At 35.9% G+C, this 20,783-nt stretch overlaps 1 long non-coding RNA gene and 1 pseudogene across 2 annotated transcripts in view; both read right to left on the bottom strand.

The window, feature by feature from the left end:
• The window catches only part of LOC310891811, a 294,710-nt gene that overhangs the window by 125,981 nt on the left and 147,946 nt on the right, over window positions 1-20,783 (bottom strand). The gene's annotated exons all lie outside the window — the stretch shown is intronic.
• Window positions 1-20,783, bottom strand: part of LOC310891796 (adhesion G-protein coupled receptor V1-like) — a 73,886-nt pseudogene that overhangs the window by 38,470 nt on the left and 14,633 nt on the right. The window contains exons 9-19 of the transcript in view: window positions 16,132-16,164; window positions 14,254-14,380; window positions 13,980-14,165; window positions 11,950-12,130; window positions 11,172-11,335; window positions 10,411-10,534; window positions 9,753-10,019; window positions 7,140-7,266; window positions 4,827-5,044; window positions 2,859-3,603; window positions 1,131-1,504 (exon numbers count right to left, since the gene is read on the bottom strand). The product of the transcript in view is annotated as an adhesion G-protein coupled receptor V1-like (transcript). The remainder of the gene's footprint in view (window positions 1-1,130; window positions 1,505-2,858; window positions 3,604-4,826; window positions 5,045-7,139; window positions 7,267-9,752; window positions 10,020-10,410; window positions 10,535-11,171; window positions 11,336-11,949; window positions 12,131-13,979; window positions 14,166-14,253; window positions 14,381-16,131; window positions 16,165-20,783) is intronic.

Raw genomic sequence — 20,783 nt, 5'->3', positions numbered from 1 at the left:
AAGCATAGATACTGTGTGTGACTTCAGCTGCCTAGTAGACAGATATGCACAGTTAAACTACTGGTAAAAAAATGCTGTGTTCCTGCATCACCACTAAGAGCTCTAATACTTCCCTGGTGAAATGGACATATGATAGGTGCAAAACAATTACCGTGCCATATAATTATTTTTTTTCTTCATGGTTGGCTGATGATCTGTGGCATCACAGCGTATCAGAGGTACTTGAACCTGAAGGAATCTATTATCATAGCATATGGTAGGCACACAATAAGCAAACTGAACCAAACTGAAAACTAGTATCACTCAGGCAAGACAGTTATTTTAAAAACATCATAAGCACTTTGATTAAAAAAGAATGTAATTAAAGCTCATAAGAGTTCCCAAATGAAAACTATATTAAATTTTTTTTTCCACAAAATAATCCAATACCAGTAGAGATAGCTATCATGTTATTCCCCCTTATAATTGATTAAAGAAGTAAAGAATGATTTATGTTTATTTCAAGCCTCCTCAAAAAGTAGCAAGTTTACACTCTGCATATAGAATGGATACCACTGAAAAAAGATTTCATCTGTTAAAACTAAAACAACAAAAAAAACCACTACTAAATCAACCAACTGACATCAAACATATGCAAATTATAACTTAGTTTATGACAGCAAATGAAGGTGGAAAAATCCATAACACTTTGTCATTGCATGATCTCTAGTAAAATTATCTCAAACACATCATGTGACACAGAAAACTAAAATAAAAATCTTTGCAATAATCCATTCTCAAAAAAAAACCAGAGAATTAAATCTTACATTTTAACTGGTAACTCAAATGTAACAGAAGTGAAGGTAAAATATTTTTCTAGAAAAAAAAAATTAAGCCTTAGTCTTCAGTTTATATAGTAAACTAAATTTTCTTAACCATTTTTTTCTTTAGTTTTTTAAAATTATATAGTAAATCCCAGTGGAACTGAGGTTGTATTAACAGAACATATGCATCTCCAAATCCTAGGAAAACTTTGCTTAACCACAAAAGCAAACACTGCAAAATCTAGGGTTTGTTCAGGTCACTTGGTCCTGCCATTTAGCTTTCTGTGCCTGAAATATCACCTACAATTTCCATTATGACCACCTTACCTCAGGGATACATGCTCCAGTGAAGCCAAATAAACCATTAGCATTATCACTTTTCTGTATTCTTAATCTTGCTGTGGTGTTTTCTTGTGAAATTCGAGCTCCACCACGCACAGAAATGAGCTTTAGTATGAATAATTCTTCTCCTTCTTCCTCTTTGTCATCCTTTGCAGACACGATGAATGATTTATTGGCCTCTCCTTGCCAATACTCCAAATACCCAGAGACAGGGTGGACATCACTTTTTGCAGGAGTTGCATGAAGTTCATAGATCTCTGCTCGTGTCAACTTACGCTCATAAAGCCTTACATCCTGCATTAACCCTGTGTACCTACTGCTGCCGTTGATTCCTGCTCCAATTCTTACTATTCCTGGACCTGAGAAGGAAATTATAATTTTTTCTCATGTTATTGTATTTGTATGAAACAGTCAGCAACTGACTACCTGTTTTTCTTAAAAACCAATGGTAAACTGTTCATTGTCCCTGGATGAGGAATCATATTGATCTTGAGATCCAAAATCAGGAGGTTCCTTGAGCCTCATCTCAATGTTACAGGTAAGTCCTCACAGGCCAAACAATTCCATCCTATGCTGTCCAAGTTTTTCATCCTATTAGTTCTAGCAGCACATTATCATCATCCCTCATTTTTATAAGTCTTAGAGACTTGAGGCTCCCTCTTTCCTCCACAGATTTTCAGAGCAGAACTGCAACCCCTTTTAGCCCTTGTTTTGCTGAACAAATCCTACTTTGTTTCCCTCTGCTAGGGCAGCTGATCCATTCTGATGATACTCATGATTACTGCATTAACCCTTCTGGACATCCATTTCATCCACCACACCGTAATTCCATGCAAATTCCAAACTCTTTTTACAACAGCATTTATATTTCTCTGTCTCCAAACTATAGGATCACAGCTGCCTCATATTCATTCCTACTCTATCCTATTCTGTGCCATGCTATGCTCTTGTGCTAAAACACACACATCAGCTGTTTTCAGTTGCCTTTCAGAAAACGAAAGAAAACAAACAAACAAAAAAAGCTGTGCTCTTCAGTGTATTGTCATACATATGACACTGAGTGGCAGTTGTAGAGATGAGCAACCACAGGAACTGATAAAAGTCCCAGGGCACAAAGTGGAGGATGCTGAGAAAAACTGGGCTGCTATGCACACCACTGTGTATTACCCAACATTCAACGGAGAGAGATGACATACTTGCCTTACTATTGCATTATCCCCAGACACACGCCATCCCCACTAATAAAGAAAATTTACAGCACAGACATATCCTTCTAGCAATAAAAGCATAATTGCATTTCACATATATTTGTTCTAGAAACCGAGGGAGGGAAAAAAAAAAAACCTCTCAGCCTCTCAGCTTAGCTACAGTACTGCAAGTGTGATGGAAATTACTAATTGCAGAAGTACTATTCTTTTTACAAATGGAAAATTTGATTTCTTAAACTTCAACCTGGAATTTTAAAAGCAGAAATAAAATAGTACACCATACAATTAATAGTCCTCTACTCTCACTCAACATCGCAGCAGTTTGAATTTTTTAGAACATTCACACAATTTCCATAGGCTTTCTGAAAATCCTCAAAGAATTCTTATCCATTCCTTTCAATTAACTTAACAGATATAATCATTTCAGTGTATTTCTTCCACCTTTGAAGTGGCTAGACTATGCATTTCAGAGCTTTATATATGGAGAAAAATAGCAAAGGCTCACCATCAAGAATTGCTTCTCCTTTTAGACTCTTCATTCCTCCCAGAACTAGAATTCCATCAACGTAAAATTCAATTATACTTTCATCCAGAGTAATCAGAACGTGAAGCCAAGTATTCTCATCCAGGTATTTCATGACTGATGTTTTAGCCATGTATGTCATATTGGACCCTAATGCTGTATAATGAAGCACTACAGAAACATGAGAATCATTTGTCTGAATTTTCACACCATAATATAAAGTCCCATTATCGTTATCCTTTTCAACTATATAGCCATCTGTACTGACATTAGGAATTAACCAAGCTGAAAATGTAAAATTGGTTACTGCATTATTTCCATTGTTATGGGTATTCAGGACCGATAATGCCAAATGCATCCTCTTTTCCACTGAAATACAGAGCGTCTGTTCCACTGTGATGGCGCCTCATGTGGGGCTGTGATTGTACTGAGCTTGGGAATGATCCAAGCAACAAGAAATCTACCATTGATGGCAGTCCAGCTTGGAAGGTACTAGACAGTATTTCCCAACCTAGTCGGACAACACCAAAGGTGCCTTGCTGTCTCCAGATGGTGAAGTCCGTAATATAGGAAAGGTCATCTTCAGAAAGAGTATCTTCCACTATCTCTCTGTCCTGGCTCTCTGGATCTATAACAAACACTCCAAAAGGGTCATCATTGAAAGGGATCATGACAGTTACAGTAGGACTGGTTTCAGATAACTGACCACCAGGACCAGGAGACCCACCTGCGTAATAGAAGTTAGAGTAAAAGTTAATGATTAAACAACACACTCAGAAAAAAGTTTCAAAGTACTTTTTTTTTTTTTTAATAAAACAAGTTTCTAAAAAAACCTCAAACCCTCCTTTAAGATCCTCTGGACTTATAGCAAATGATCTAACTTGAAAATTACATAGGTTAATTGTATTATTCTTAAAACACTGTGCTGATGTAATTTCAGTAGAAAACAAACCCACATGCTATTTTTCAGCTGTAAAACACACAGATGTCTTTCAGGTGAAACATGACAAGGTCCATCTTTTCTTAATTAGCCAATAAGGTAGGTTACCTTTGATTCGTCTGATAAGCATGGGGGCCAAATTCAATTCTTGTATTGCTCAAAGACTTACAGGAATAGAGAATGGCAAAATCTTGCCTGTTGCCTCTGATACAGAAGTACATACACCTTGCAGAAACAGTAACCAGTTGTGTGTTAAAACTGCTGCCCAGTCCTGGTGTTAGTCATCTATCTTTGCACAGTAAGAATTCATGATATGAAGATCATGTTGTGAATGGAGAATCTCCGTGTTCAAAGTGTACAGTGATCTACCTGTTATAAGCAGGAAATCTTTTGTACATCCGTATGGACTTCACTTACAGGAAAGGCCAACACACATTTTCACTTGTATCAGAGCACAGAAGACCATGAATAGTACTAAAGTGGAATTAATCCAGATTAGGAAATGTGTCCAGTAGCAATTTAAAGTTGTAATTTAAGTCATGTGAAGTGGTAACTACAAGTATTTTACCTCCTCTAGGGAAACAAACAAACAAAAAAGCAACCTCTATTATGGTAGACACACATAACCTTTAATACCTTTGTTATTTCTTTGTTAGTATCTTTGTTTTATATTTTGTGCATGGAGATCTATGTATCTGAAATTCAGAACTCTTGGTTTTTGAAATGAAACTTCTGAACTTTAAGAAGTTTAATTTCAAAAACCAAGAGGCATCCCTTTTAAAGTTCAGATCACCAAAATGTGTTTAACAGTAATTCGGGAACTGAGTAACTCTCTATATATGGAAATCAAGATTAAATGAAAAATAAGACCTAAAACCTTACCAGAAAAGCATAGGATATCAAGACATGATTCAAAGCAATGCTCTTTCTAGTGTTGGTTTCTTTTTGATTGATTAAACATAACTCTTTTCTACCAGATATGAAGGAAATGGTGATATGGAAGACAATACCTGAAGCATTCACCAACTTTAGAATGTAAAATTCATTGAATTCAGGAATTCTATCTGAAATGGCACGTAGTGTTATTGACTTCGACCTTTCACCATCCATGAAGCACACAGTCCCATAAGTTTCATAGAATTCTTCTCCTGGCTTCAGTGCAGAGTTATTATCAAACAACTGCCAGGTCAAAGAAACATTGCCGAAGTGTCCTCTGTGTCTCAAAATCCTGTTCAGTGATACAGAAAGAATGAGAGTCCTGGCAGGCATGCATCAGCGTTGAGTAGAAAAGGAAAATGTGGAGACTCCTTTTACTGTAATCTTCCTTACAGTAAGAAGTAATATACTATGTAATATAAAGTAAAATACTAATATACTACAACTGTTCCATGAAGCCTTCCTTTTAAAGGCAGCCACTTTTGCAGTACAATTCTACTCCCGGAATACGTACTTTAGAAAACAGAAGTAGCATACGCAGGTCCATGCAGAATACTACTGTGAAGCTACACATCACTGTGTCTTGTAATTCCAATTTATAATAATAAATATGAATGCATAATAGTTCAGAAAGTTAACATTAAAAATTAATATACTTGGACACTCTTAGACAGGAAAGAGAATCATCTACATTTAACCACAAACGTTTCTCCTTTCAGTCATCAAGTCTACTTAAACTTTTTCTTACACTTGTATTAAATTAGAATTACATTCTACGGCTTTCAGAAATCTACTGTTATTTGTGATTAAGAACGTAGTAAATGAAAAGATTTTTTTTTTTTTGGTAACTATCTGCTAACACAATTACACTAATTTCAAAAAGGCACTACAAATAAAAAGTGACCCATACAGTGCCTTTATTAAGAGTGCGCTTACATACAGGAAGTTTGCTTCTGTCGGTTTGCACGGTGACATAAAATGCCTTATAAATAGATTATATCAGGTTGAAGAATTAGTTCAGCTAAACTAGTCCAGCCACAGCAACACATTTACGTTGTTTCTGCTTCCAAAGGTTTTTCTTCTGTGGCGTTAACCAGGGTGCTCTATCCCAGCTGTGTAGCGCTGCTGCACTAACTCCAATTACCTCATTAAAACCTCTGTGTTTTCGGTGGTTTGGTTACATGCTACTTTGACCACTTTTTTATATGCTACACAACTGTCAAAGTAGTGACAGTATGGAAGAGACAGATCCCTAGTAAATATATTTTATCAATGATGACTGAGCAGGTTCCTCAGATGTTGGAGATCTTGGTATCCTATAATTCCATAAAGCACCTGTATATAAGCATGTTTACATCAAAACAATATTCTTAACACCACCAAATCCACAAAAATTATCCTGCAGATTAGACTATAAAGGACAAAAAAACAACAAAGCCCAAAACAGTGAACAGCACAACAACAAACACACAATGAACTTAATATCCTCTTTTCTTGAGACTATTCATATTTCAGATGTATTGACACAAGCATAAAGAACCAATTCACAGCCATAAGCATCTGCTTCAAGGCTTTAAAACAAACAGACAAAAAAAAAAGGATGATTTTTTAAATGCAAGAAGAACCTCTTCCCTAACTATTTGCACTATCGCATTTATTGTGACCTAACTTCTCTTTACAGCCTGTCTCAAGATTTCTTAACGAAAAATCATTTTTTCATCCAATTAAAACCCCATAGTAAATTTATGAAATGAATGTAACAAGGCGAGATGCCAAGTGCATTCAATTTTTAACCCTGCTAATTCTTCAATATATCATGGTGGCACAAAGGAAAATACTTTCAAAGGTCAGACTAATGAAGAGTGTCACATCCGGACTTTAAGTATAGATTTCAATCTGTAATTAACAGATAAAAGAAAAAAAAAATACAAAAACAGAAAGAAAGAATACAGTAGTTTGCAGTTGAAAATTTCAAAGATGGGTACAAAAAGCCACCTAGTGCCACACAGTTTTATTTAGCTATTTGTTGAGTGGTTTTTTTTCTTTTTCTGTCAGCCTAGGTTATATTGTGCTCAATCATTCAGATTTTTCTGTATCTACAGGTTCCTGAGATTATAACAGAACATCAATGCTGAAGTCTTATTTAGTTACATTTCAACATGAGCTTCTGTGCACTTTTTAATATTTACTGTGTACTCCATAGTATTACAGGTGATGTCTTCAACACATTACAAATCATTTAATCCAAAATTTTGTAAAACTGTTTTTCTATAGTGCACTTCTATCAATGCACACTTGTGCATTTGATTTAATCAAAGTGCTATTTATAAAGTACCACATACACCAGTTCCAAAAGAGTGCAAAGATATTCTTTAAACGTTACTTACCAAAAAATGTTACTTTTGCCTTCTTCAACTGGCTTCTCTAAAGGTTCCAAAGAGAAAATTCCATTAGGATCATCATTTGCTTCAATAATAACTGTTGCCATTCCAGCCTTAAAGATAACTGTATCTCCTAAAAAAGAGGACAATTATTATTATTAAAATTGGAATCAGAAATGTAGGTAACTCTAAATCCAATTATGTTTTCTACTCACTACAATTGCTTTTATACAAAGAAAAGGACAATTATAAAAGTCAGTGAAAAACAGAATTTGAGGTATTCAGCAGCAGGCAAATCAGAGTAAAAGTATTTAAGTAGTGTACCATCCAGAGAGCAAGACGTAAGATTTTCAGGAAAAATGACATGAACTGAGAAGATGTGATTCTTACTACACAGTATCCTTGCATGTAGTTGTTATGTGAGGTAACATTTTCTGTTTGATCATCTGGACAAGTCAAAAGAATAAGATATTCAGAGGTACAGAATAAAAGAGTAAGGTATTCAGAGAGCCCCGACCTTCTTTAGACCTAGAAGAAAAGTATTGCATTTAAACTAAATACAAGCTATGAGCAATGTCTAAGAGTTTATTCACTCCCATATCAAAGAATATCTAAAAGGAAGAAACATAAGATTCTTATTATGTAGATGGGAAGCTAGCAGGATTTCAGTGTGCATATTAGTACAGGTAAATATTAAGGGATGTTAATTCTAACTCCATTGCATTGTCCATAGATGAACATAATGTGTCCACACCCACCCCATTTTTTGTCTTCTTTGAAAGTGTCCGACTAAATTTTGTTCCACGTTAAACAATGTGCTTATTCCTCTAACTTCATATACCTCTATTTGTATTTTCTCTCAGGAACAACAGTCCCCAAAAAAATTTCAGAACAGTCAAGGCCACTGTATGTAACCAATCATAGAAAGAAAACCAACTTTTGCTTTCAGGAATATGTATAGAAATATTCTTTATTCTTAGTGATTCTAGAATGGCTGTAAAACTATATGATGCTCATTTTAGAGGAAAAAGGAGGCTATGGATACCCATTCCCCATGTGCTAGGAGAAAAGCCATGATATGTTCCCAATGGGGTAGTATTGGGAGCTACCAGTAGATCCTGAAGAAAGTTATTAAAGTAGAAAGAGACAACAAAAGAGAAAACTTATGAAGGAAGAAGAATGGTTTTGTCTAATCCTTTCCCTAGTCTGATATTTTATAAGAGACCTGGGTACTACAGTGAATACCAGCCGACCTTGGGAAATAGCTTAGCTGCCTTATACTCAAATTACTGCTTTCCCTGTCAACCTCTGGCTGCCTGCTACCAATGTTCAGGGAAGGATTCAACTCAAGATCAATGCTGCCTTGTGAGAAACTCACAGGCCAGCCGCAGGGTGTCCACTGTAGCATGACCTCAATCACTTCAGTCTTATCGACTGCTAAAGACTAAGACCATCAGAGACTGTAATGAGAACTAAGATGCTTAGCGTGCTTACAGATGAAGAAATCTAATTTTAGGTTTCCTAATCTTGAATTGAATACCTGGTAGGTATTTTACTTTGAGAACGTGTCACACAATCTGAAGGTATAGTCTGATGGTTAATTGCCATCATCTTTCTTTGCTTTATTAAATTACAGCCCCTCAGGTTTCAATGGCTGATTCAATACAGCTTTGCTTTGCATTGCAAAGATTTGCAGCAGATTCAGAGCCTGTTATTACCTCTCAACTAGAGAACAGTAAAAAATGAAGGGCAGTAAATTAAAATTTGATAACACAATTGCAAATGACTCTCCCACAACACCATGAGTTTTGTTGGAGCTAGGTGTGGGGAGGGTCTTTATTAAATACTTAGGGCTCTGGAAAAATTATGAATTTCTTATACTTCACTTTTATTTTCTCATGTATATTACATAACAGTGATAATTTATTCTAAAAGATATGTATTTCAAAAACGTGAGGAATGGGCTGAATAATTTTGGTCATTCCTTTTTAAGTGTAAACTTTGAAAAATAAATAAATAAACAAAAATACGTTATTTCTAAGGTAATAAATCCTTTCTTTAGAGGTGGTCCCCTGGGTAAATTGTGACATATATTTTTCTGCAAATTAAGCCTTTTAAAACTATAGTCTCAGAGTGAAAAAAATGTATGCATACTTTTCGCTACTAATAAAATAGAGCAATTACATACCCTTCCTCCAAAATATGGCAGTTCTGTTTGTTTTTACAAAAATCATGTAGTTTTGTAATACACTCTGGAGCATGAAAAAAATAACTAAAAGAATACCTCTTTTCCTAAGACTGTTGGGTACTAAATTTTGTTTTTTTTTTTTTTTGCTTTGTGTTTTTGTATTGAAGTCCATCTAATTTGGAGCATTTATATTTGAAAAGGGACTTTCACTCCAGTTGTTTTTGCAGGCAAAGTATCAACTCTATCATTTGATTTTTGTTTCCAATAAAATAATTAAGGATGAAAATTCAAACACAGTATGCATTTATTGTATAAAAATCTTGAAGCAAACATTATTCGTATAATTCTTGGCATTTAAATATTGCTTTATGATAAGACCAAGATACTAAGAAATTGCCAGCAAAAAAAAAAAAAAAAAAAGGAAGACTTACCTGTAGAATTGAAAAGGATAATATAAAATGTTTCATCAGTTTCAGGGGTATCATCATCGTTGATATACACAGATAAATTCTGCTCCCTTTCTCCAACATCAAACAAAATGACACTGTTCTTTCCACTGGGAACAAAGTCTCCCTCTTCAGCTGTTGCATCTCCATTAACAGTAATATACTGGACAACAACAGCGACATCAGCAGATCCATTCCTTAGGACTGTAAAGTTTGCAACACTTCCTTCTTGAACACTCACTGTCACAGGTTCTGAAAATACAAAAGCAACAAATCTGTCTGAGTTCAAGCCTGAGTTGCTTGCATTTGCTCTGTTTTCTTAATTCTCTCTAGTAGGATCTTCCTCTTCAATGAAACAATAAGATGTATGTGATAAAGGTAGGAAATAATTCAGGTACGAGAGAATATTTTGTACCTTGCCTCCTAACTGATCTCAACATCAACAAAGAGAAAAATGACACACACAAAAAAATGGGAAGGTTCTGAAGGAAACAAATATAAATTAAATACAAAAAAAAAAAAAAGTTTGGGGAGCTTTTCCACTTGCTCTTTTGGGATTACGATTTCGCAATGATCTGGTTTGTGAAAAAAATCCGTTTTAGGTAGTGTATGTATTCCACATTTATAAACAATAATATCTAACCTGCAAAATAAATGGGATCATCATTCTTTGTTATTTGTAAAATTGCAGTGGTTACATTGCCCAGCCTGGCTCCACCGGTAGCATTGAATAAACTGATGGTGAATACTTCCTCCTCTTCAGGCACCTGAAAGTATTAAGACATTAATTTCTAGCATACAAAACACTGAAGAATTTAAAATGAAAAGTTAGGGGGATTAATAAGCCAGAGATTTCTGAGTGTTGTTTTTATTTGTCAGTCCTTATGTGTCTCAAGAGGGATGATAATTCATACAGTTATACAGAAATTATCATCCATCTACAGTTTTTGTAAGTAAGTCCCTTCCTCTTTATCTTGCACAGATGACCCAAAAGTTACCTTCCAGTTTTATGTTTCTGATACATGTAGTTTTTTTTACAGCTTTATTTATTTATCATTAGGTGTAATCTTTCTTATATTACTTCAAATTTATCAGCATATAGGATTAGGATTGAAATTAGGATTCCAGTTATCAAGATACGAGTTTCAGTCAAACTTTCCTATAACTTTACCACAGTACAATTACTCTCAGCTTCTACCTTTTTTGTTTAGAGGTATGCACAGCTTCTGAAATTTCTCTATGATTTGCAGACATTATCTCAGTTCTACCCAAGTATTTTGATATTTCCTACAAGTTATTAGGCTCTTGAGAAACACACATTCCTTTTTTCTCCTTATACTCTAATGTTTTAGTACTTACTCTTTGTCCCATATTCTCACCCCAAAACACTGTAAAAGTGTTTACCTCATCTGGCAGTGAGTAAATGGTGATATTTTTTGAAAACTCCAGATTATCAAATAAAATAGTCCCTTGCTCTGGATAGACGTCATTGGTACATGCTGGATCAACAACCCAAGACACACTAACATTTCCATAGTTTCCTTGATTTCTTACAACTCTGTAAACAGCTAAAAAACATAAACAGAGTCAGTGTGCATATTCAGAGCAACAGAAATCAAAAAGGAACATCTGAAACATCTGAAACTGAGAAAAAGGAAATACAATAATAACCAATTTCACTTCTTATGAAACCAGTAACATGTTGGAGTGCTACAGAAAAGGACACACAAAGACAGATTACTAAAGCAGTGCAAACTGCTTTAATTTCACATGTTAATTCTTGCCTGTAAAAGTAATTGATAACTGAATAGATCAATTAAAATCACCCATAGGAAGATTTAACTCTATGTTTCTCTTATATAACACCCCATTCTTCATTCTCCACAAACAGAGCTACTACCTCCACGTTGCACTTTGCACATACATCAGTACTCCATCCCTCCTGTCTGGAAAATTCTCTAGCAATCCTTTTTACTCAGTTAATCCCTCTGTTTTTCCACACCCATACTTCTCCACTTCACTCTCCGCTGCTCATCTTGCTTGGCATTGTACCAATCTGTAAAGTCCTGAGTGGAGATTTTAGTAAGAAGTCTCCTAGACTTCTGTTATCCTAGAACAGGGAAAATAAGACTTGCAGAAGCAGACAGCAGATAAAGAAGTAACTCTAATAAAAAGGAATTACCGGTATGGATGACTTCTCCTTTGCTTTCACTTATTGTTACTGTTAGTTCGTAAGGTAGAAACTGAATGATACCGTGCGGATCATCATTCTTCAAAATGGTTATATTGACCATTGTGGCATTCCCCAACTTGCCTGGCATTTCACTGTAGCCACTAAGTACCACAGAATATAGCTCATCCAGCTAGAAGAGGGAAACTCAGTCAGAACAAAAATACATATTCAACATCCACATCAAAAACAAAATGGTCTATAGTCCACAGTCCCCCATCAGGCAGAAAGGGATACAAACTTAAAATGAAATCACACACATTCTACATGCAATAAACGTTTGTATAATGCTATCAAATAAAGGAAATTGTTAGAACTTTCTATCTCTAAAAGCATCAGTTTCTCCAAAAGTCTATTATTATTATAAGCAGGGACTTATTTTGTGTACTTAATTTAGAATCGCATAATTTCACAAGTAATGTTTGTAACACACTCTGAAATGTAAATTTTCTTTCCTCCAAGACTTCTTAAGATTCCTGGCTTTGTAACAGGTAAAGCAAAGATTTTTAAACCATGGACAGCATGCTAATTTAGAAAGAATTGATCAACTGGCTTTATTAATCTAATGGGACATGGTACTTTCAAAAAAGTATCAGAGAACATTAGAAAAAAATATTGCATTTATCTATCTAGAAAACAGCATTACTCTACACTGGGGAGAACTCAGTGAAACTGGCTGGTGGTTAGCAGTAAAGAAACACACATGAACTGGTTCTTCACATACAATTCAATTAAACAATGGTGTTCAGTACTACAGAATGTCATGGATGCTAAAACCTTACCTGCGTTCAAAGCGTAACTGCTTCAATTAACAGAAAGAAAATCTGAAGGCACCCAAAGATACCATCCATTACTCCAGACATCCTTGGACTGCCCACCATTGGAGGCTGGGATGGCATTCTGGAGGAAAGTGATTATATATGTCCTGCTCATGTATGTGGCTTTTGGCCACTCTTGGAGATAGAAGAGTATAAAAGGACCTCCTTATTTTTTAGTCCTGACACTACAATTCGTATGTTTTTGCCTGAGCATTTCAGCAGGATGACTTACCTAGTCTAATAATACTGCTGTAAGCAGGGAAATACTTTTATCTCAGCCTGCTGATGAACTAGTAAAAACTGGGAATGGAACTATTAAATAACCCGCTGTTTTAGTGCCTAAGTTTTACTAGATTAACTTATGTTCCTGGCTTCTGTAGTGGAGTTCAGACTTCTTATGTCTCCTTTCTTTGGAGTATGTAGGGAAAAGAAACCTGAATTTCTACAGCAGCCTATGCAATTGAAGTTGGAGTTGCTGTGATCCCCTGATTTCCTCATCATATGGTCCTCCATCCCTCCTTCAATCCATGACTGATGACCACCTGGCCCTACAAAAAGATTATTAACCTTCCTAAAACCTTTGTGTTTTGTAAAGCTGACTTTCTGACATCTTACTCCTAGATCAGCTCATTAGCAGGATCAGACAAACACAACTAACTGCTTATGCAAAATACAGCATAGGAATGTGCATGTAAAGGCAGCAAAAAATGCTGAATCACAGCAGCTAAAATTTATGTTAACATAAATGTGGTAAAATCAAACCCTTGCAAACTTCCTGATGGAATCCAGGATGGCTGATGCACAGGAAAGGGAACAAGCTACAGAAAAGCAGAAAGCAAAGAGAAAAGCAACAGACACATGCCTCAAATTGTGCAGATTTCTGGGATTACAAAACAATAGAGATATCAGAGAAATGAATATTCAGGCAAGACTGACAAGACCTGATTTGTATTGATATAAAGTGCTTTCATATGGTGCTTGACTATCTTATAGGCCTTTCAGTCACTCCTCCTCTATCTATTTCTCACACTTAAGAAAAAGAAAGCCTTCAAATGTTACAGAAAAATTGCTGGTATTTACAGGTGAAACCATCTATATTTTAGTAAGTGACAAACAAATATGTATGTGAATGCAATTTAAAGAGAGAAAAATATTAATTCTTACCTCTGGAATCCCATCCATCCTTGTCAGTAGAGTAATTATGATCTCTCTTTCACCAGGCTTAAACTCCAGAATTCCTGTGCTTCCATAAAACTCATTATTATCTCTTGGTTCTACAGTGTAGCGCAGAAACTGTCTGATGAGGCTTCCTCTAGTGCGAACAATCTGCAGCTCAACAGACTCCCCTTCCTGCAAAAAAATAAAATTAATCTTTTTCTAGCACTCTGTTAGAACTAAGTCGTCTGTAATGTTTAAGTGACGTTACTCGGATAGCTACCTTGATGCTGTAGGGACCTCTGGAAGAGGAAGAAAATTCGAACACTCCTCCAGGATCATCGTTTTCCAAAATTGTAATTTCACAAGTAGTAAACCCGTATTTCAGTATCTGATTTTCCACACTGACCCTGAGAAAGGAAGGTAAGAGGTTTTTTTCAAGTTGCAACTCTGTTTAGCAAATCCATACAGAGGAGATCAGGATATTGACAAATTTTATGAATAAATTATGAAAGCCAACAGTTACCTACAAGGATTAAAACAAGTTAAGAATGATACAACATCAGAATGTTTTATCCATTCGTAAAAAATGAATAAATAAATAAATAAAATAAATAATTGCCTCTGAAGTAACTTTTTGTTTGTTTGTTTCTGATTAGCTTTTTATAGCTAGTAACTCTGTTGTTTGTTTGTCTGTTTTTGATAACACATGCACACAACACACAGGAAAAGAAACAGAATAGTGCCAGGAAAAAAAAAAAAAAAAAGTTAGTTAAATTCAGAACTACTTTGTACTTGGATCAAGGTATAAAGGAAATTCCAAAATCACCTATGCTGAGATTACACTGAAAAGCATAAATTTCCATTATTGCTTTGTTTGTCAAAGTTTACTACTGACATAAAGAGGCAGAAATTTGACCCTCGATACCATGGATTTCATCCTCAGCTCTGTGTTAGCCTGCCTTCTGTAGATGTGGAGACTACCTGTAGGATCCCTGTCTGACTCTACAAAATGTTGGACCTGCTCTCAGTAGCTCAGACTCATTCCCCTTTCTCATTACTCCTTTAAAGCACATGCTGAATGGTGCAAGAATGAAGTACGTTGACCAAATACGCATACTTCAGATTCCTCTCAGTAAAGGATTTCTCTCTCTGGGCTTCTCCTACACCCATCTTGATCGTACTCTGTGACAGGAATGGGCAGTATCTGATAACAGTAATGAACCTTGCATATTACTTGCTTGCCTTTCCTCAGAAGCAGTAATTTTCATCATTTTAAATTTCTTATATTAAAAATTCCAGAGAAGCACTATTGCAGGATGCATCAAGAATACACCTTCAGATTGATGGTCTGCATATGATTTATTACATGTAGTTTTAGGTACTTAGATTCCTTTGCATCTTTCACGTTTCCTGTCAGTATTGTATTTTTCAATGAAATCGTGGTCCTGCATACTGTACATATTTTTGTGCTTTCACTGTGCTACAACCTAGACTTTATCAAACACTATTTCATGAAGAAATGTGATCTATTATATCCAGTTTTTGAAATCAGGCCCAGAACTGTGTCCAGAAGCACGTTTTAAGTAACTGGAACCTACACACACAAAAACAACTTAGCATTGTTGTAGCACAGTCTACAGGACAGGGTACAGGATGCAAAATAGGTAATACCTATTTAATAGAGTAACGTGCTCATGTTTGTTACATGTTTAAAAAAAAAAAAAAGTCGGTAGAAAAAATAACCTGTGTTATATAAATTATATGCATGTTAGTCTAAATCAAGATAACTTTCCTTGTCTTTGACTAGAGAAAATTACTCTGTAACTCTAATCAGTTCAGCCATTTAGTTGGGGCAAACTGTATTTGTAGCAGTTTAAAACAATTAATTCATTATTCCATGAAACACTCAAATATCAAACACTGAGCCATGCATTCATAACTTTCATCATTCACAGATCCTACATAAAGAAATGCCTTCAAGCAAGAACCCCATGCCATCAAACGAAACACCAAAGGGGAAGCATGCGTTGTCTGAAGAGATGCAGAGACGTGATTCTTGGGGGGGAAAGAAATGATAAAGACAGTTTCTGTCCAAACCAACCACTTCTAAAACAAAGCATTGATTCACTGAGGACAGAAAACAGTTCACCGCACTTACCCAAAGAACACGACAAACCTTTCTGTCTCTACCCTGTCAACACAGAGGAAAAAAAAAAAAAAAAAGAGGATGTAGAAAGTAATGAAAGTGCCACTTACTAAAATTTCAATACTACCCATCTTATAAAAGAACAAAAAACTAACAAAAGGGACAAAAAAAAAAAAAAGAAAAAGAAAAAAAAGAAGGCTTTCTTTTTACTTTCCAAAAGTTTATAATGTTCTTTTTATGGGAACCCTGCTTGCTTGGCATTTTCCTGTTGACAAAGGCCAGCAAGTGGGCAGTTCCCACTTAGGAGGAGTGACCCCATGACCAATTCAGCATGTCAAGAGCCACTCAAGGTGTTCCCTACCAAGCCCTCCTCAAAGAGCTTGATTACTGACTGCGTGATCACAACTGCAGCAGCCATCCACGATTATAACCCTTTATTAGGGAAATACATCTACGTGCCTCTGTGATATGGTGTTTCATCAGTCTGACAAAGTAATGATAAAAACAGATAAGCACAGAAAGAGTACTGATGGGTACACAAGGAAAAGTAATTAGGCACAAAATCACAGCAAACCTCATTTACAACAATTTTTTAGTTAATCAGATTACCAAAGTAGTATATATACATGTATAACATAAATACAAATATAAGAAAGAGAAGCAGAAGGAGAAAAAGGGGAAAAAGAGGGGACAAGGAAATAAAGGGACAAAAAAAAAAAAAGAAAAAGGGGAAAGGAAAAGGTATTTGCTAATCAAAGGTTAAAAAATTAAATCAAGTTTCAACCAAGCATTTATAACAAAACTGCCACATGAAGTCAGTCAAAAGGGCAGCATTATTCTGCAATAGTAATCATGTATTTTGGCTTTCTTAATCAAAAATACATTAAATACAAAAACTGTATCGTCTATCAAAGCACCAAAAACAGATTAAAACAGTGTTTGTAAGGTGATAATTGGGCTCCACTAATCTCAAAAATAATTTAAATTTGGAATTCAATACAGACAAGAGTTCACTCTAAATTCTGAGAAGTAAATACATTCACAGACGTTCTTTCGAATAGGAAGTCTGAATTAATTGAAATTTGTTATTGATATTCACTGAAGCTAGGTATATATTGAGACATTCTCCCTTCCCTCAGAAACATGCAAAAGCATTCAAAAAACAGCAAAATATTAACACAATGAAAAGATCAAGGAGAAGATTCCAGAGTTGGTAATGCTAAAATTTAATTATATCGCTAAGCTGTTAGTAAAATAATTTACAACAGAAAATAAAAATGAATCACTATATCAAGTGAGCTTTTGATATGTATTAAACCTAGACAGCTTTCAGGTCAGGAAGCAACCAGTAAAATTCAGTCCATCAACTGGTAAAAAAGAACATTGTTCAGGTGGTTTCTCCATACAAACCCCATCTTGAACACCTGGATCCTTTTATTTATTTACTTATTTGTTTGTTTGTTTGTTTATTTATTTATTATCTGGTCATTTTTTTTCTCTGGCTGATATCATGAGTGGTCAGACCGCTATCACTGCCCTGGCACAGTAATGTTAGTTACTTCTCCAAAAAGTCATAAAACATCCTATGCAGAAACTTAATAGAAGCAGCTAGGTTTAGGTTTCCAGCTCCAAGATGCTGTTAAGCAAACAATGAATGAACGAAGCTGTGGCTGCCCCATCCCTGGAGGTATTCAAGACCAGGTTGGATGAGGCTGTGGCCAACCTGATCTAGTAGGTGCCATCCCTGCCCATGGCAGAGGGGTTGGAAGTGGATGATCTTTAAGGTCCCTTCCAACCTGAGCCATTCTGTGATTCGAAGAATGGTGCACTCAGTAGTATTCTTTATATCTATACTCTAAGGCATATACATGTAACTTTTCATAACATAGAATGCATATCCCTAACAAGAAATTTTTAAAAAATAGTATTGAAAAAAAAAGAAGAATTAAGAGAACAAAGATAAATTAGGAAAGTACATTTTAAATTTAAATCCAAAATGTTTGTTGTAAAGTATTCTCACAGGTTTACTTTTTTCTAGGAATAATAAAAAAAAAAAAAATCCCAATTCTATTGTTTTGAACAATTACATTGTAATGCAATTATCATACTCACATCCTGCAAACTTTTATCCTTTTAATCCAAATGCTTGCTTTTCGGTTCAGTGTACTCTTCATGTGCTAAACCTAAGTCCATACAGGGCTAAACCAGGCAAGGTGAAGCGTTCAGCAAATAGCTGCATAATACTTCCAGCAGCCAGCTCAGATCGACCCGGAGGAGCTACGGGGCTGGACACAGGGTCCGTGCCACCAGAGAGCTGCCAGGACACCAGCCCCATCCCCTGCCACGTGCACTTCCAACCTCGAAGAACAGAGGGGCGTTCATATACCACCCTTACACCACGGAGGAGATGCTCCCAGACTGCCTGACACTACACGGGTCCAGTTCAGTCCCGTTTCACTCCTCGTGGTATGTGAAACCAGCTCTTTAGGTGTTCCTCTGACAGCAGTATGGAAACAGGACAAAGAGGGCTATTCAGAAGCAGCAATAAAAGTTAAAACAGCTGCTTTGACATGGTGGCTTAACCGTGGCCAGCAGCTCCTCCAGCTAGTGAAAAGAACTCTTGACCAGGAATAAGGTGATACCAGTCACTGGGAAAGCCACTTCCCTGTTTTTATCCTCAGCTTATTTTTTCCTGTAAAATGGCTATGTATGGACATGAAGTTTCATATCGTCACAGACAGTAAACCCTGGCAATGCTTATGATGCTGCCAAAAGAAATACAACCTCAAAGTGTGTAAAGCATTTCTTATACAACAAGACTAATGTGAAATGACTGATCATTAGGGAAATTCTTTCAGTAAAAAAAATCATAATTATTATGTAGCAAGAACTACAGATGAATTAGGACAACTGACAGGAGCTTCAAAATGTTTCTTACACTTTTTTAAACATGCAGTACAAGAAAATAGGAGAAATTAGAGTTTTGACTAAGTTTAAGGTACCATGAGAATTTCAATGTTAAGAACTAACTAGAACCACAAAATAATTAAATAAATAAATGAAAAATAGCTTTGAAGTTAATAACTTTTGACAAAATCTGGAATTTCTGCAGAACCTGAGTGTTCTGAAAGACACATGAGAAACTTAATTTCCACTGTGAATCTACATGGCTGTCATTATTAAACCACACTTCTCTAAAAGACTTTCTTTTCTATCAGGGTATCTCAAAAAGGGGGAAGTGAAATTGCTTGTGGAACATTACTCAATTTGCTTGCATTCAGTGTTCACCCCCTCTTCAATTTTTTCAGGATTATCTACTGATTTAATTAGAGGCAGGCTCTAGCTCTAAAGAACTGCATTAAAGTAGGATTTGCCACATTAGACTTTCCATAGTGCCTCTCATCAGAGGAAACACCTTCTCTCCAGGTTTAATCCATCATTTATTTGATTTTTGAGGCTATTTTAATTTTTCTGAGTCATAGCAGGAGAGATATGTTGTTATTTTGAGAAGTAATGAAAACAAGCAGTAGGTGTCCAGCGCACTCATTTCAACATTCTACTATTTTCAAATGACTTTTTCCCCATTAAAACGCAGTCTGATCAAACCCTTGAGGCATCCCTGGAGGTTTTCAAGGCCAGGTTGGACTAGGCTGTGGGCCGACCTGATCTAATGGGTGGCATCCCTGCCCATGGCACTGGGGTTGGAAACTGATGATCTTTAAGGTCCCTTCCAACCCAAGCTATTCTGTGATTCTATGAAAATTTACATAAGTAAGATAGATATGGTTTTGAAACAGACACTAACCAAAGGGAATTACCAAGTAAGGAGAAAATCCTAGCTCCATTAAGCAGTATGGCAGTGAGTAACCCACAACACATAAACCCTTAAGCCCTGTCCATCAACACTACACAGTGATTTAAATGGCCCTCCTATGCTTTTCTAACTTTTTGACATGTAGCAACCTCTAAAACCCAAAAATGTTTAAAAACTGCCAGATATTTCACAGTGAAATAGTCAAGTCTGTATTTTACATTTGTAATTTTCAAAAAATTACTTCATAACTCATAGGTCTAATCATTTTCCACATAAACTGATGACAGAATGTCAGCCTATGGAAATCTGTATCCCATCACAGAAATCACTAGAACAATAAAAATCTTCAAATAACGTTGCTTCAGTTTATTATATATAGTAAATGAGATTTATGTCGTAACATATGCATATGGATCTGTTCTGGCATCCTAACTTCCATGAGTTAAGACTCAAAAAATGCTGGAGCATAAGGACTGCCTAAACAGTTGTCTGTTTGTTGATTATCACTTCCACAAAATAAAAGTGATTTATCCCCAGATCCCAAAGTCTCCAAGTTCTCAGTCTCACCACCACTCACTCATGAGCACAAACACAGGCCACGTCCCCAGCCCACATACCCTGCAGGTTCTGGCCCTCTGGTTGTGCCAGGTGCCAAACTGATAGCTGTCTGCACCTTAACTGGGGGGCTGATAACTGCCAGTGAGAGATTACGTTGTGTAGAAGGAAAAAACAGCAATCAGATTTAAAAAAAACTGATTTCTGTTTGTGCTTACCAGGTAAAATGAACAGCCCTAGTATGCATATATGCTCTCACAAAGCACACACACAATTTCCATGGCCTGTTCCACCT

This window comes from Anser anser, assembly GCF_964211835.1.
Source record: "Anser anser genome assembly, contig: HAP1_SCAFFOLD_100, whole genome shotgun sequence".
Taxonomy (NCBI): Eukaryota; Metazoa; Chordata; class Aves; order Anseriformes; family Anatidae; genus Anser; species Anser anser.
The sequence above is the reverse complement of the archived record's forward strand: the minus strand, read 5'-3'. Positions and strand labels throughout refer to the sequence as shown.